This window comes from Podarcis tiliguerta (genome assembly GCF_965153285.1).
Source record: "Podarcis tiliguerta genome assembly, chromosome: 1".
NCBI classification, from domain to species: domain Eukaryota; kingdom Metazoa; phylum Chordata; class Lepidosauria; order Squamata; family Lacertidae; genus Podarcis; species Podarcis tiliguerta.
In genome coordinates this window covers 86,659,642-86,676,087 of record NC_139534.1, presented here as the reverse complement: position 1 = coordinate 86,676,087, position 16,446 = coordinate 86,659,642, and the positions used below count along the sequence as shown (strand labels likewise).

Genomic DNA, 16,446 nt, shown 5'->3' with positions numbered 1-16,446 from the left:
TCCAGTGAGCGCAGTACATGTAGTCTGGATCAGTCACGGTGATGATCCTCTGATCTCATAGAACATCACCCTCTCAGATTTCATGTGAAAGCTTGGATGTTTGAAAGCATCCCCAGTGTGGAAACAAAACTCCACACATCAAAATTTTACCACCTCACAGACAAAGTCATTCATATGGGACAAGTGATGGCCACATTAAAACTGCGGTTGTACAATCAGTCCATACATGCAAGGACTGAACCACATAAAAATGAACATGTAGTTCTAAGTCAATCTGGGAGGGAAGCAGTTTTACAGATAGGCTCCCATCCCAGTGAAAGTAAGTTGGGAAAAGTGGAGAGAGGATTTTTCAAACCCGAATTGGTTTTGAATATTTGTTTTAATATCAACATTTGCTGATTTGCCAAAAACAATCCCCTAAGTATCCAGTAGATGGTGGAAGGACATCACAAATGCTTCTCAGTTCAAATGGTTTTCTAAATGCAGCAGAGTTAAATATATTACAGCAATCTTCTCCCCTATCCATCACCAGACATGTTTTTATGTAAGTAGTTCTGCCATTTTCATCCTCTTCATTTAAATTATACAAATGTATCAGAAAATGCATTGTTGAATTGATGTCTTACTATATAATCTGATCCCATGAATATTGAGCTCTTACAACCCTCCTGGCATATGATATTTTGAAATCTTATAACCTTCCTATACACTGCACATATGTATCAATAAGACCCCTAGAGGACATATATGTGTTGTAGTGCTGTGAAAGAGAGGGAGGCTTGGTTCACAAGCACATCCTGCTACTGTGTGTGTGTGTGTGTGTGTGTGTGTGTGTGTGAGAGAGAGAGAGAGAGAGAGAGAGAGAGAGAGAGAGAGAGAACCATTAGATTGTAACAAGACTAAGCGGCTGACAAGAAATATTAAAAGTATCAACAAAAGCAGTTAAAAGCAAGTAACTAAAAACATTTTAAAACAATTTGAAAATGCAGTAAACTGAAAAGAGCTTAAAACACATCGACAGCTACCTTTCTGGACAGGCTTGCCTAAACAAAAATGTTTTAAGCAGGCCCCCAAAAGGATACAGTGAAAGCGCCTGCCTGATGGAAGCGGTTCCAAAGTGTAGGTGCTAACACACTAAAAGAACAATTTCTTACAAGTATGGAACACGTATTGTACCAGATCAAAGTGGTCAAGTGGTAAGGTGGTCCTGAAACTAAGCTGGTCCCAAGCTGTTAAGTGCTTTATATACCAATAGCACCACCTTGAACGTGGTTTACCCTGGTAACAAATCAGCAACCAGTCCAGATCTCTGAGCAGAGGTGTGAGATGCTGGCAGGGTCTCGCTCCTGTTAACAGCAGTGCTGCAGCATCCTGCACTATCTGCAGTACAGTCATACCTCGGGTTACAGCCGCTTCAGGTTGCGTTTTTTCGGGTTGCAGACCGTCGAAACCCGGAAGTACCAGAATGGGGTTACTTCTGGGTTTCGGCGGTCGCACATGCGCAGAAGCGCTAAATCGCACTTCACGCATGCTCAGAAGCGCCGAATTGCAACCCACGCATGCGCAGACGCGGGTTACGAACGCTCCGGGTTGCGAACGTGCATCCCACACGGATCACATTCGCAACCCAAGCATCCACTGTATCCTGATCAAGTGAAAGGGAAGCTTCACACAGAGTCCTCTGCAGCACTGAAGCCACTGCTGCCTGGCCTACTATGGTAAAGCTCCTTCAGGGACAGTCCAGGGAGGTTAATGGACAGATTGCTCTGACACATGACACAGTGCCTCTGTCTTGCCAGGATTCAAGTTCAGCTTATTTTCCCTCATCCATCCCATCACTATGTCCAGGTACCAGTCCAGGTCCTGCACAGCCTCCCCTGATTCAGATGTTCTGGAGAAATTCTAATGACAGCTTCCAGTGGTTTCATATAGATTTTGAACAACCATGAGAGAGAAAATGGCGCCCCACGGAAATGCCTAGCACAACCACTAGGGGCCCCCAAAAGCACTATTCCAATGCTTGAGAATAACCAGGATTTGTTCCCAAACGCAAGACTGGAACCATGTGATTCAGTCAATGGCACTGTAAGCCACATGAGGGACGCAAGTGGCACTGTGGTGTAAACCACTGAGCCTTGGGATTGCCGACCGGAAGGTTGGTGGTTCGAAGGTTGGTGGGGTGAGCTCCTGTTGCTCAGTCCCTGCTCCTGCCAACCTAGCAGTTCGAAAGCAGTCAAAGTGCAAGTAGATAAATAGGTACCGCTCCAGCAGAAGTGGCTTAGTCATGCTGGCCACATGACCCGGAAAAACTGTCTGCGGACAAACTTCGGCTCCCTCGGCCAGTAAAGCGAGATGAGAGCCACAACCCCAGAGTCCTTTGCGACTGGACTTAACTGTCAGGGGTCCTTTACCTTTTTTTTACTGTAAGCCACAGAAAGGTCAAGAAGCATGAGCAAAGTCACAGTCCCCTTGTCCCACCCTCTGTAAATGTCACCCATCAAAGCATCTAAAGGCACACACCTTCATTTCCAATCAGTACATATCCCACAGCTTCCTGCTGAAATTTTTTTTGTACCATAGATGTTCCAGTTTATTTTTGCTAGTGATACCTCGGGTTAAGTACTTAATTCATTCCGGAGGTCCGTTCTTAACCTGAAACTGTTCTTAACTTGAAGCACCACTTTAGCTAATGGGGCCTCCTGCTGCCGCCGCGCCGCCGGAGCACGATTCTCATCCTGAAGCAAAGTTCTTAACCTGAGGTACTATTTCTGGGTTAGCGGGGTCTGTAACCTGAAGCGTATGTAACCTGAAGCGTATATAACCCGAGGTACCACTGTAATGTGGTATCTTTGGTGAAGCATCAGAGAACATACTGAAGCAGAATAAATCTACCACTAAACTAATGCACAATGATTGTGCCAGTAATGCACCTACAATAAAACACCACTCTGGAGGGGCCCTTAGTCAAATTTGTGTGGGTTTTTTAAACCCCCATCATTTATTATTTTACCTGCTTGGTAAAAAAAAAAAAATGTGTGGGCAGATTGTTTCTCTTTGTTTCATATATATCCAACAACTTGACTTTTAAGACCTACTGATGACACCCTGCTGTTAATGCCCTGCTTCCATGGGGCACGGAGATTTTTTGTTGTAACCACAGAACTCTATTCTTCTTCTAATCTTCTGGTCTTTTGTCTGCAGCTTCTGATATTCAGTGCTATATTGCCACTGTACATTTAGCTATTGTCCCACTGATAGACCTAATATCCTCCATGAATCCCCATAATCCTTTTTTAAAAATCCTTTTAAAATCCTTGTACTGTAATGGGGAGGAGCTGCCTTATCCTAAGTGAAACCACTGGCTCATCTCGCACAGTTCTGGCACTACTGACAGCAGCGTTCCAGGTTCTCAGGCAGAAGTCTTTCCCAGCTCTGCTACCAGAGGTTATTTACCCAGAGATATTAGAGAACTGAATGTCAAGGCGTTGTGCACACAAGGCATGCGCTCTGTGACTGAGTTTGGGGCCCATTATACATGTGCTTTGCATTTCCTTGGCCTGTGTCGACACAATAACCAAATCTATAATATCTAAAATATATATTTGATCTAAAAATCATTCTCTTCCACTGTGTATTCCATTTGAACAGCAATCATAAATGCATACTAATAGCAAGAACAATCCTCACAGTTTTTAGTTGGTGTGGGTGCCTGTAAGCCTTCCCCTCTGCAGCTAATAACAGCTTCAAAGTGGGGGGTGGGGGTGAATTTGCACTGGTGAAACAGTAAAATGACAACACCATTAAAAGAAATCACACAATGGTCCTGATCCAAATTCCACATGCACACATGTGCATGGAGTTTTATTCGTGAAACCCACACATAACGTCTGCTGTGGCCTTCAGAATCTACACTGAAGTAAACAATGTTTGCTTACTCTTGGGTGTCCTTTGCAGGTGAACAGATTTTTCACATAAAAGCACACTAATAGGACTCAGCTATACAGCTGCAAATAAAACGTTTTACAATGTGACACTAAATGGTGATCGTGAGCCTTATGGAAAATCCAATGTATTTTTTAAAAAGCATTTTCAGAACGTTTTTTTATATGTGTATAGATCCCACCTATGAGAATTAGGGAAATTCCTTATATCCATCACAAAAGTACAGGGGAAGGTGTATGCATGATGATGTGCTCAATTCATAGAGCCATACCTATTTTAAGCAAGTACCCAAACTGTAATCAGTGGTCTCCCAAAACAGTGTCTCCTTGTGACCACTGAATCACATATCTCACAGATGGCTGTGAGTCAGAAACTGTATGTGTGTGCCTGCGCATCTAGTGGTGGGGAGAAAGGCTGGGTGACTAGGATGGTGCGGTGTTTGTGCTTGAATAACCATTTATGTCTGGAGATAGCAGAGAGCTGCAAGGAGAATATCTGAAAGAATCTGCTCTCTGTGAGTGTAGAAATGGATGCGGAGTGACAAGTGCAAGTTGCAGGTTTACTTAACTGGAAAACTGGTAATACATCTAGAGTTCATGTTGTTATGTGCGGTTCCATAAGAAAAGCCATGACATCTTTGAACAGATTTAAAACCCATAGGATCTGGAGAAGTATTATTACAGGTGAATAAATTGCCACCCTCATCTAAGCTGCCTTCGGCTGCCTGTTTTTCCATGTGAGGAGGGGGAAATGAGAATAGGAGCCCTCATTCTCTATCGCCTTCCATGAGCTGGAGGGCAACTGTCTTTGCAATGGGGAGTCAACTGTGCAAAGTGAAAGTTCCCCATGCATTTTGGGACCCTGGTTTTCCAGGACTTTAAAATGCACAGGAGTCTGCATGGTAGAGCAGGCTAAGAATGGACAAATCTCCCCATTTTTCCAATCTTAAGTTCAGATTTCTACATTTCTGCATCACTTGGTGAGTTAAAAGTCCTCATGAAAACCATGAATGTGTTTAAAGGTAAAGGTAAAGGTACCCCTGCCCGTACGGGCCAGTCTTGACAGACTCTAGGGTTGCGCGCCCATCTCACTCAAAGAGGCCGGGGGCCAGCGCTGTCCGAAGACACTTCCGGGTCACGTGGCCAGCGTGACATCGCTGCTCTGGCGAGCCAGAGCCGCACACGGAAACGCTGTTTACCTTCCCGCCAGAGCGGTCCCTATTTATCTACTTGCACCCGGGAGTGCTTTCGAACTGCTAGGTTGGCAGGCGCTGGGACCGAACAGCGGGAGCGCACCCCGCCATGGGGATTCGAACCGCCGACCTTACGATCAGCAAGCCCTAGGCGCTGAGGCTTTAACCCACAGCGCCACCCGTGTCCCTATGAATGTGTTTGGCTTTCCCTAATATTTGCAAGCATTTCCCCCTAATACAATGCTTTTGTATGCACACCTTTTCCTAACACATGCATTTCTGTGCACATATTTTGGTTGAAAACCGCATGTCAGAATTCAGGAGCTGCTTTTGAGTTCATGTATCATCATGGGAAGTGCAAATTAGATAAGTCTGAATAAAATTGTGAAGCAAGCTAGATTTCTTCTTCCATTCTTACGGCAGACATTCACCCTCCAACTCAACTATCAGAATGAACGCTCAATCAATAGCTGGTGTCTTCTAACCTCCCTGCAAATTTTGTTCAAACAAATGATGAATGCTCAGTGAACAGGTCACCTGGAAATGACCTCAGGAGTTGTGAATATTTTACAATGCCACTAGTCTATTGGTTGGAAACCTTCCATTTGCTTCATTTGGATGACACAGTGGAACTCATTTGGCTAATGAGACGGGGTTTCCACATGAACTTCTGGATCTGAGCACAACTGCTCCTTTGTCAGCTAACTCCCCCTACACAAAAGCCCCCGCTCTTCTCATTGTCCTAGAAGGGGTTCCTTATTGGTGTCCTTGCTATTGCCTAGCTTTGAAATCTGGCTTGTTATTTGGTTATATCTCGGGTTGCAAAAAACTGATACAGTTGATCCGGTTTCCATTGTGAGGGAATGATTTCATGTAAAGCAAACGAAAAGGCACCAGTTTATTGGCCGGCTTAGTAGAACTGAGAGTGTGTTGCATACAATGCTCACTTTAACAATGCGAATCTGGCACGATTCTACAGAGAAACTCAATGAACAGAGTTGAATCAAAACAAAAGTATCTCAGTCTAACACAAACCAAGAGGGATCACCTGGTTGCAAGGAGCTGATACATAAAGGAACTGAATCTAAACTCTTGTTATATTCCTCCATCAGGAAAAACATCGTTTACCATATGATATAGGTAAAGGTAAAGGGCCCCCTGACCATTAGGTCAAGTCATGGCCAACTCTGAGGTTGCGGCGCTCATCTCGCTTTATTGGCTGAGGGAGCTGGCGTACAGCTTCTGAGTCATGTGGCCAGCATGACTAAGCCGCTTCTGGCGAACCAGAGCAGCGCACGGAAACGCCGTTTACCTTCCCACCGGAGCAGTACCTATTTATCTACTTGTACTTTGACGTGCTTTCAAACTGCTAGGTTGGCAAGGAACCATATGATATAAGCAGCGGTAAAACATGAGTGATTCAGTGTGCATTCAGATAAGGGTTGAATAACCTTAACCAATTACAGAAACCAGTAACAATAATCACCAGCCTATTCTTTGGAAGAGTCCTGCAAGGCATCTCAGGAGGAAGGGGAGAGGGCAGTATTTATTTCTTAACTATTCTTTCCCCAGCTGTTGAAGTATTAGGAATTTTGCAATCTTATGGTTCCACAGCTAGCATTTCTGGAACACAGAATTGTGCTTTAATGAATCCACACTGCTCCCAGAAAGTAGCCAGGATTGGCTGAAACACAGAATTTCTTTAATTAGGTCTGAGGAAACCCCTGACATTGCATTAAAATGAGCATATGGTGTTGGCATTCTAGATCATTAGTAGTTTTTACATGAAAGAACCGCCCTCTAACATTGTCACTGAAAAACTGAGCTATTTACTGAGAGTGAAAACATCTATCTTTCCACCAAGAACTTTGAAACCATATACAATGTATAGGAATATGAACTTCTCATCTTTTGCATTTAACTTCAATACACCATGTGAACCCATATCCTTAAGACAGCATCAGTCTCAAAGTAAGATTTTAGGCGACAAGCTGCATCCAACATTTTGGGAATACTCCTTCCTTCTGCACTTAGGGCTCCACTAATGGAATGGGGGGGGGGTTCCCAAATCCCCCTCCTTCTTGCAGCCCTCCACACTACTGCATCTGCAGTTATTGAGGATTCTTCTAGAACAGGTTTTGCAGGGACACAGGGGACCACAGGAGGAATGGAAAATATCACCTTTCCCCTTCCATTAGCACAGGCTTCTGATGTATCAAAAGCCCTTCTGTGGACAGAATGGCTTTTTCTGTTCATGGAAAGGCAATGTTGGATGCAATCCTTCAGCACCATTAGGTGGAATGGCAGGATACAAATTTAATAAATAAATACCAACATACATGAACACAAATACACTTTCTTCAATTTTAGCGAAATAAGCTTATGGTTTTGTGTTTGTCTTCCAATATGTGTCATCCTTCTGTCCTGAATGTTTTTGAAATTGCATGTGCCTATCCATAATTTGCTACAACTGAAACAAGGATTGTGGATGCATGTGAAGAGGATTGGGAGCCAGGATTCAAAGCTCCATACTCAAGTCTCTGGCCCCCAGTAAAGCTTAAAATTCCCCAATTCAACTGGAATAATAATCATGATGATCATCATAATTTATTTATACCCTGCCCATCTGGCTGGGTTTCCCCAACCACCCTGGGAGGCTTCCAACAAAAAGATTAAAAATACATTAAAACATCAGACATTAAAAACTTTCCTAAACAGGGCTGCCTTCAGATGTCTTCAAGTCTCATTCCAAAAGTCTTTGCAGACATTTTTGTGGGAGGTATTCTGGAAAAAGGAAATTGGAATATGAAGCACAGCTGATTAATTAAATTAACTGGCAGAACTGGAAAAGTCCCAAGAGTATAGATTGGATGCAGCAGAAATCACTACAGTGGTGCCCTCCAGATGTTGTTGGATTGAAAACCCTACCAACCCTGACTATAGGCCATGCTGCCTGGGACTGATGTAGCCCACAGGGGAAAGCAACACACTGCCTACACCTGTGATACAAGGTGGGTAAGAAAAAGGTCTCTCAATTCCCCCCTCCAGCCTTCAGGAGCCAACATGTAGGAGGAAGACTTCCAACTTTTGTTGCCTTAATTCATGTAGAGAAGAAGGCCTGAATTCCTCACAGTTTCTTCTGTTGGCAACTGAAACATTACTGAAACATAGGGGTTTTTTTGTTTGCATGGACATTTTTCTCAGCTGGATGTGGAGAAGTAAATTAAAAATTTGTGCCATGGAGCAAAACGTGACGTCCAAATCTATAAGGGCAGCATATGCTTGGTCCCACCAGAAAGCTGTGTGGTTGTACTTGAAGTAACAGATGGCATGACTAACCCAATGATATTCTGAAAATGTTAAGAAGAGAATTAATGTACAGTTCGTTGACAGAAAATACCTGATGCAAGGGACAAAGCCACGACAGAGTGGCTGTCTTGGCAAAATTGCATGGCTCTAATGGTATGGTATGTTTTGTTTTTTTGAATACAAGGAGATAATTATGCATTATAACAACATATAAGAATAAGCTTAAGTTAAATGGGGGAGCATCTATATTATTATTATTAGCATTATTTATTTGACACCTTATACAAAAAAAGTCTCAAAAGTGTCTTACTGTTGTGGAATTCTACTCAGTATTGATCCACAGTAGATTCCAATGTATAGTTAGCAGAGTAACGAAATGATGCCTTATGAGGAACGGCTAAGGGAGCTGGGCATGTTTAGCCTGGAGAAGAGGAGGTTAAGGGGTGATATGATAGCCATATTCAAATATATAAAAGGATGTCACATAGAGGAGGGAGAAAGGTTGTTTTCTGCTGCTCCAGAGAAGCGGACACGGAGCAATGGATCCAAACTACAAGAAAGAAGATTCCACCTAAACATTAGGAAGAACTTCCTGACAGTAAGAGCTGTTCGACAGTGGAATTTGCTGCCAAGGAGTGTGGTGGAGTCTCCTTCTTTGGGGGTCTTTAAGCAGAGGCTTGACAACCATATGTCAGGAGTGCTCTGGTGGTGTTTCCTGCTTGGCAGGGGGTTGGACTCGATGGCCCTTGTGGTCTATTCCAACTCTATGATTCTATGAGTAACAACTTAAACATGTTTCAGGATTCCCAAAAAAATAGAGCCAATTGTATTTCACCCAGCAAAGCTTTACTGCTACTGAAGGCAAATGAGCATAATGGTCACAAATCCAATACATTCAAGATTGGCACTCTCCATAAGAAATCCAGTTGCAGCAGACTTAACTTAAACTTACAATAACTTATAATAAGTCTAAACTTTAACACTAAGCATACTATGTACAGAACACCACACCGGAAGGAAGAGAGTTAGAAAGAGAAAGTAAAACCCAGGCTCCTTCAGGCCCTACTTTTATAGTCAGCATGACCTTGACTGAAAGACATAAGAGAACCAGCTTAAACCAGCTGTACTCAGCTTCTCTGAAGGAATAACCCAAACATCATGAACCTTCTACTTGTTTCTTTCACACAGAGAAGCTTCCAGAACCCTCTTGAATTAATTAGAATAGGAAAGAGCTCTACATATCAGCTCAATACTTTCTGCACTAATAAATGCAAACTGACACTTACAACATCATAAAATTTAAAAATGCATAAATTAGTTAAAGAACAAGAAAATCAAAATATAGTGAACAAATATTTCCTGGAGTGCCCAAACAACAATACCCTTAAAAGGACACATCCTACATCACCCCACTAAAAGATGAGAACCACAAAAGAGGCCCAAAGCATACTAAGTATCATCCAAAGCTAACAGTCAGAAGCCTGGAGAAACAGGAATGCCATAGCCTAGAAGTTAATAATGATGCAGTTTCTAGGGAAAACATTCCACAGACAAGGAGCCAGCACCAAAATTGGCTGTTCCTGTGTTGTCACCTCCACAGCTCACTAGATCTGCTTCATCAGATGTATATGAAGGAAATTCAGTTAACAATATCATCAGTTTTGTTCTAAAAGGAATGGCATGTGGAATGCTGGCACTGCCAACCTAATGTGGATGAGAACAGGTTTCTAGGGGGAGAAATTACTATAGAACAGGTGTGGAGAAGTTTGGGTCCTCTAGACAGCCCCTGCAAGCAAGGCCCATTGCAAGGGATATGGGGAGCTCAGCAACATCTGGAGGCCCCAAGGTTCCCTGCATCTGTTTTAGAGAGTCATAATCCTGTAGACTGCAGGTGAGGCTTCCCTTCCTTTGAACTAAATATTACTTATCATTACTGTGGTGTTCATGGCATTCCTTAGGGCACATCTCTCTACACCACAGACTTAAATTTGTTTAACAGTTATTCATTCTCTTCAGGGAACCCTTGGAGCTGTAGTTCTGCAAAGGTGGCTGGGGATCTCAAAGAATTCTCAGCAACTCATCATCACACAATTCTCAGTATTCTTTAGGGAAAGCTATGACAGTTCTTAAAAAGAATAAAGCTGATATAATTTTGTAGTGCAAAGTAGAAATTTAGGGTCGTCGACTGCAATCCAAGCAAGATCACCCCAAGAAAATGCATTGAGGGTTGAATCCAGAGGAGACCCACTGAAATCAATAGGGCTTAAGTTAATCATGAATAACCTAAGACCTACTGATTTCAGTGGACCAATTCCAATCACAGCGAAGTCTGGATCCAACACAGAGCTCTTTCCTTCTCTACATTCTACATCTCATACATCTGGGTCCTGGTTAGCCATCAGAAACTTTGACGATGGAGTTCCTCATCCTTGCTTAAAGAGTCAAGAAAGATCTCAGATGGGCCCTAGAATTGCCTTTTCACTCCAGGTGTGCTGGGCTACAGCTCCCATCATCCATGACCATGCGCCATGCTGGCTGGGGATGATGGCTTCTGGAATCCAATATCTGGAGGGCCACAGGCCTGCCCATCCCTGTTTTAAAAATAAATCAGAAAAATGATTAAGTGTAATAGAGAAGCTTTATACGATTGCTTAATTAGCATTAAGAGGGCACAATTTTTCTTCCTAAGGATGGAGAACAACAGGATGAGCTCTTCATAAATGCATATTAATGACATCAAGCAACATGATTTTATTATGCACTGTAGATTACCCCAGCAAAGCGAAGGAGTCCCATATGGTGTCTCAGCAAGAGAAGACATCATACACCTACTACAGAAGAAGTCGCAGTGACCCACTTGAGAAGGTAAACAGAGGGCAGGCAAGAAAAGAACTGGGTTCCCTACTTTACTGAATATGAAATGCAAGTGCTATGTGACACTTAAGGAATTGTCGTTTTATCAGTTATGATAAGTAGAGCAGCTGGGAATGAGATTTTTTATTTATTCTGTTTTATCCTTTTTCTTTTTATAGAGTCTTTGTGTTCTAGCACAATTGATCGGCTCCTTTGTATTTTGTCTCCAGCAATACCATCTTTGTCATGTGGGTGGTATTTGAAATAGGTTAAGTGCTCCATGTGGTGAACTTAATAATTGTTTCTGATGAGGTTGTTAAGTCGCTTTGGGCAAGATAAAATGACTACCAAATCCTAGCACTCCATCATTTCCCATGAGTTTGTGTTGGGAAGCGATTGATCAGCTCTGTAGAGTGTATGTTACTGATGAACACAGTGGCCCCTTGCTGGCTCTAGAGATAGGAGCTGCGGTCTCCAGTCCAGGCTTAGGAGTCTCCAGCATCTCAGTTACATAAGCAACTTGGCCTCTGGTGTCTCCTGTTCTGCAGTGGTGTTCAAGCCCTCCTTTTATGGAACCACTGGTCCTTCAGCCTTTGAGTGTGCCCAAGTGAGATCATGATACATATGCAGGCAGACGAGCTAACATGAGGTGGAATGATGAGTGGGATGTAGGCAGCACAGGAGAGGGACCATATCCTATACTCCTTCAACCCACAGGCATGCCCACTTCAGTAATATGAGCAGAAGTGTTGGCTAGCCAGGCTAGTGGTCCATAAAGCATTCCTCCCGACTGGCTCAGCTATGTATCCTGGGGCACCACACATGTGTAAAACATGAGCTCCTCCTGCAGCCACTGTACCCCTAGCATCTATGGCCAGGTACTGAGGTGAGAGAGGCAAACAGCCTGTTATGAGGGTGATCTGGATCTTATTACGGCTGTAAGGTTAAGGAACTGCTCTGTGGGTTTGAGTTGCTTCCCTTTTGCCTCATTCTGTTTGGTGAGCCACTGGAGGTTGCTGCTCACAGTGTGTGTCTGAGTCAGCCCTGACCCCTCCCTCCCGTTTGATTGCTTGGCAAAAGTGCATTTCCCTCCTTGGGTCAGCCTTGAACCCTTGTCCTAGGAAGACCGGGCGGGCTCTCTGCAGTAGGCATCCTGCCCAGAAATCTTTGTGATTACTCTGTGTTATGTCTTCCACTTCCCTACTTTTTGTCCGTTACAAAAAGAAGTGTTTGTGAGGAACATAAGAGTGTGCCTTCTGTGCGAACTTTTAAATGCCTGATGAAAATTTTACTGTTCCACCAGGCCTATGCAGCCAGTTAAGAGTACATCCCCTGCAATGGTTAATTGTTGTTTCTTTTTAATTTTATTTTCTCTTTTAACTAGTTTTAAACTTTCTATGATTCTATTGTCTGGTTTTGTTTTTATATTGTTGTAAATCTCCACGATATATTTTTATGATACAGTGGTATATAAGTATCTTTATAAATAAAAACAGATAAAATAAATTGGAACACCTGCCTTTAGGGATGACTGGAGACTGACAGTACAGATGGTTATTATCTTATTCACATCCCAATCTATCAAGGCCTGTGCTCTGCATTTGCATCAGTGATTTCTTCCTCATGTAGGCTGCCTCCTTCATTTTCATGGCTTTGCCCAGGAAAAGGAATATGCACATAAGAAATCTTTGAATTGAGGTTTTGTTATTCTCTACCCAGAGGCTCTGGGATGAAGAAGAACTACAGTAGTAAATAATATTATTATACTCAAGGTATACCAAATTATAATTGTCTAACATTCTAGCCACTAACCATATGTGACCAATTTAGAATCTAGATGCAGCTAACTGAATTTTTAATCACACATTAACATCCGTAATAGATGCACGTTTTGGGCAAATGATCTTTTGTGCTCACATTTGTCTGCTGTTAATTACAGTCAGTGTTTGCTCATCGATCATTGTACTTCTGTTACTGCATATTGGTTCTCTGCTGAAGTATAGCGGAAAACACTGTCTTTTTGGCACCACTGAAACACCAGCAATACAGCAACACAGAGGGCAAACCTGTCAAACACACTCAGCTCAATTGACCAGAATAACTGCTTTTAGCTAGAAAATAAAAAGGCAAGCTCAAACAACACTGCTCAAGTAGCCCCCTTAGGACAGGGCAAAGGGCAAGCATTCAGGATGGACAGCAGGAGCAATTGTGCTATGTTCACACAGGAAATGACAGGCAGCACCAAAAGCAGGGAGGTACTGCTTCTGGTGTGCCATTTACCAAGATTTTCTCCCTCTCGTGCTCTCTTGCTCTGTAATGATGTGCAAGGATTTCAGCCGAATCTTTGAGTTCAGGGTGCTTGGCTTTCACTCTGTGAGACAAACCCTTTTTGCACCTCAGTAGGAGCACTGTTCCTGGCATCTGCAGTTGCATGGTCCTACAAGGTGGTAGAGGAGGAGAAGCTTCTGCGGACCCCAAGGATGATGGCAGAACCACATTTTCATGATGGAGTTAATGTGCTGCTGAAGGGCTCCCCCTCAAGCGAAGTGACTGTATTATCCAAATCACAGTCCTCCTCAGGTCAACACATGAGGCCTTGAAGCCGAGGACATGAAAATTTATAGCAAGGGGGTGACAAGCCCCTGGGCCAGATCCATTCCTTGAAGGCACTTCTGGTGGTCTGCCAGTCCTTGGTCAAAATTAGTGGGAGGCTATGGGGCCGTTACAAGAAGCTAATGGTCAGGAAAAAGAAAGGCGCTCTAAGACCTTCTTGTAATGGCACCCCGCCAGAATAAGGCAAGAGAGTGGACAAGATTTTCTGCCTCTGTTTTTCTACCCACATGGTGCTGTTGGGCTAGGAGAAGATCTAGCAACTACTTCATTTGATATCTTAAATCTTTGGTTTTGATTCATTATTCTGATGGTCATAGGATCTTTGAAGGCTAGGAGTACAAAAACCCATCACAGGTTAGGGCCATCCATCCATCCATCCATCAGCCCCACACAAAATAACACGCACAATCTACACATGCCTCCAATTCCCTGTGGTCTAGTATGTGGAAATTGGGACAAGTTAATAGACACAGATCCAGCTCTCAATGACTGTGTCAGTCATTTCAAAGACAACGCAATAAGGTTCAAATGTAGACTGTCCATGATGCTGAGCAAAAACTAAGGTGTATGGGTACACAGAAATGACAAATATCCGATGGGGTTGATTCATTTACTATTGAGACTTTTATATTCTTTTGTTTATATGCTACGTTCAGCATAGTTCCTGTAATAGGAATTGCATATGAATAGATAAAAGAAAACTGCTGTACATGAACCAAGATCAAAAGCCTTTAGGTAGGGCTCCAACAGAGGTCAATACTGGATAATTAATTTCCAGGGAGTATCAGGAAGTTGAATTATTTCTTAGATAGTTACTGCAATCTGAAATACAGTATGAGACTCTGGAGCTCCATATAATGAATTGAATTACACTTTACAATACCCTTAACCATTGTCAACATCTTAATTGATACAACCCGCTTGCATTAAGGTGCCAAGAAGCTTTGCACCAGGCCAGTGTGTGACACCTACAGATCCATCCAGTCAGAGCCAGAGTGTCATACCTGGGAAACCAGGGTTCAAAGACTCCCTTGGCCATGAAGCACACAAGGTTACCTTCGGCCAGTCACTGCCTCTCAGCCTAAACTACCTCACAGGGTTGATGTGGGAATTAAATGAGAGAACTATGTATGCCGCTTTGAACACCTTGGAGGAAAAGGTGAAATATAAATGCACTAATTAAATAAAAATAAATATATATTGCCCCTGCAATCCACTTGTCACTCCAGTGATCACTCTGGACAATGCTTCCATGGCTGTGTTAGTAACCTGGGGGACAGAGTTGGAACTGGATGTGTGAAATCTGGGTTTGAATTCCAACTTCAGTCATTTGGATTTGAGCAAGTGAATCTCTGCAGGCACCCACATGGCACTTTCTCCCCAAACAGTAATCTTGGGTGGATTCCTCTTTTTTTGTAAGCCATACTACACTTGTGCAAAAGCCACAAGCGTGATTCCCCACACAGCCACATGGCAGATGTGGGTAGTAGGTGGCACAATCCACAGCAAAGTGTCATATACAAATAAAAGTTGGTCACCCGTTTGTCTTTCCTTGTTCTCCTCCTTTTGTTAAAATGATGGCCTATTTTAAACGCTTGTGCAGGCCTCAGCTTTGCATCTCTGATAATCTGGAATAATAATTTTATCTTAAAAGTTCTACCTTGCAGAACTTGTTTGTTTCAATTCGCACACTAGATTTTGACTTTAGAGGGGCTGCTAGCCGAAAGGGTTGTTAAAAGCAAGGACTGTGAAGAATGTAAGCAGAAGTTTGATCCTTAAGAACACTGCATTCCTCCTCACTCTGAAGGCTTCTGCATCAGCTGCTCCTACATGAATCTTTTTGTTGGAACAGAATGCTGGACTAGTTTGGCCTTTGCTTTGAGGCAGTTTCCTTCTCTCTCCTCTCTCTCTCACTTAGTTTGTTACCCTTTAACTTTTCTTGCCTTTAACAGCTGCACCAATAGAAATTCAACAGGTCCCACCATGATTACAAAGGATGTGTCAAGGGGTAAGGTAGGTAGCTGTTAATGCAAATACCATGTTCTTTCCCAGGCAATGTAAGGTAAAAAGGTAAAGGACCCCTGGACAGTTAAGTCCAGTCAAAGGCAACTATGGGGTGCAGCACTCATCTCCGCTTTCAGGTCGAGGGAGCCGGTGTTTGTCCGAAGACAGCTTTCTGGGTCGTGTGGCCAGCATGAATAAACCACTTCTGGCGCAACGGGACACCGTGATGGAAACCAGAGCACACGGAAATGCCATTTACCTTCCTGCCACAGCAGTACCTATTTATCTACTTGCGCTGGTGTGCTTTTGAACAGCTAGGTTGGCAGAAGCTGGGACAGAACAATAGGAGCTCACCCCGTTGAACTGCCAACCTTCCAATCACGAAGCCCAAGAAGCTCAGTGGTTTAGACCACAGCGCCACCCGCTCCCTCCCAGGCAATGTGGTCCCAGCTGCCCCTAAGGATCAGCCTCCCCAAGACCTGGATCCTTGGCATTGTCCCTCCCTTCCTCCTCCTCCTTTCCAGAATGGCTAG

The 16,446-nt window shown here is 43.3% G+C and overlaps 1 long non-coding RNA gene across 1 annotated transcript; it reads left to right on the top strand.

Annotated features, from left to right (window-relative positions):
* Nucleotides 1–522: 522 nt before the first annotated feature.
* Nucleotides 523–16,016, top strand: LOC310685690. The gene is made up of 3 exons (XR_014515399.1): nt 523–544; nt 11,211–11,308; nt 15,862–16,016. It is a non-coding gene; the product is annotated as an uncharacterized lncRNA (long non-coding RNA).
* Nucleotides 16,017–16,446: the final 430 nt, after the last annotated feature.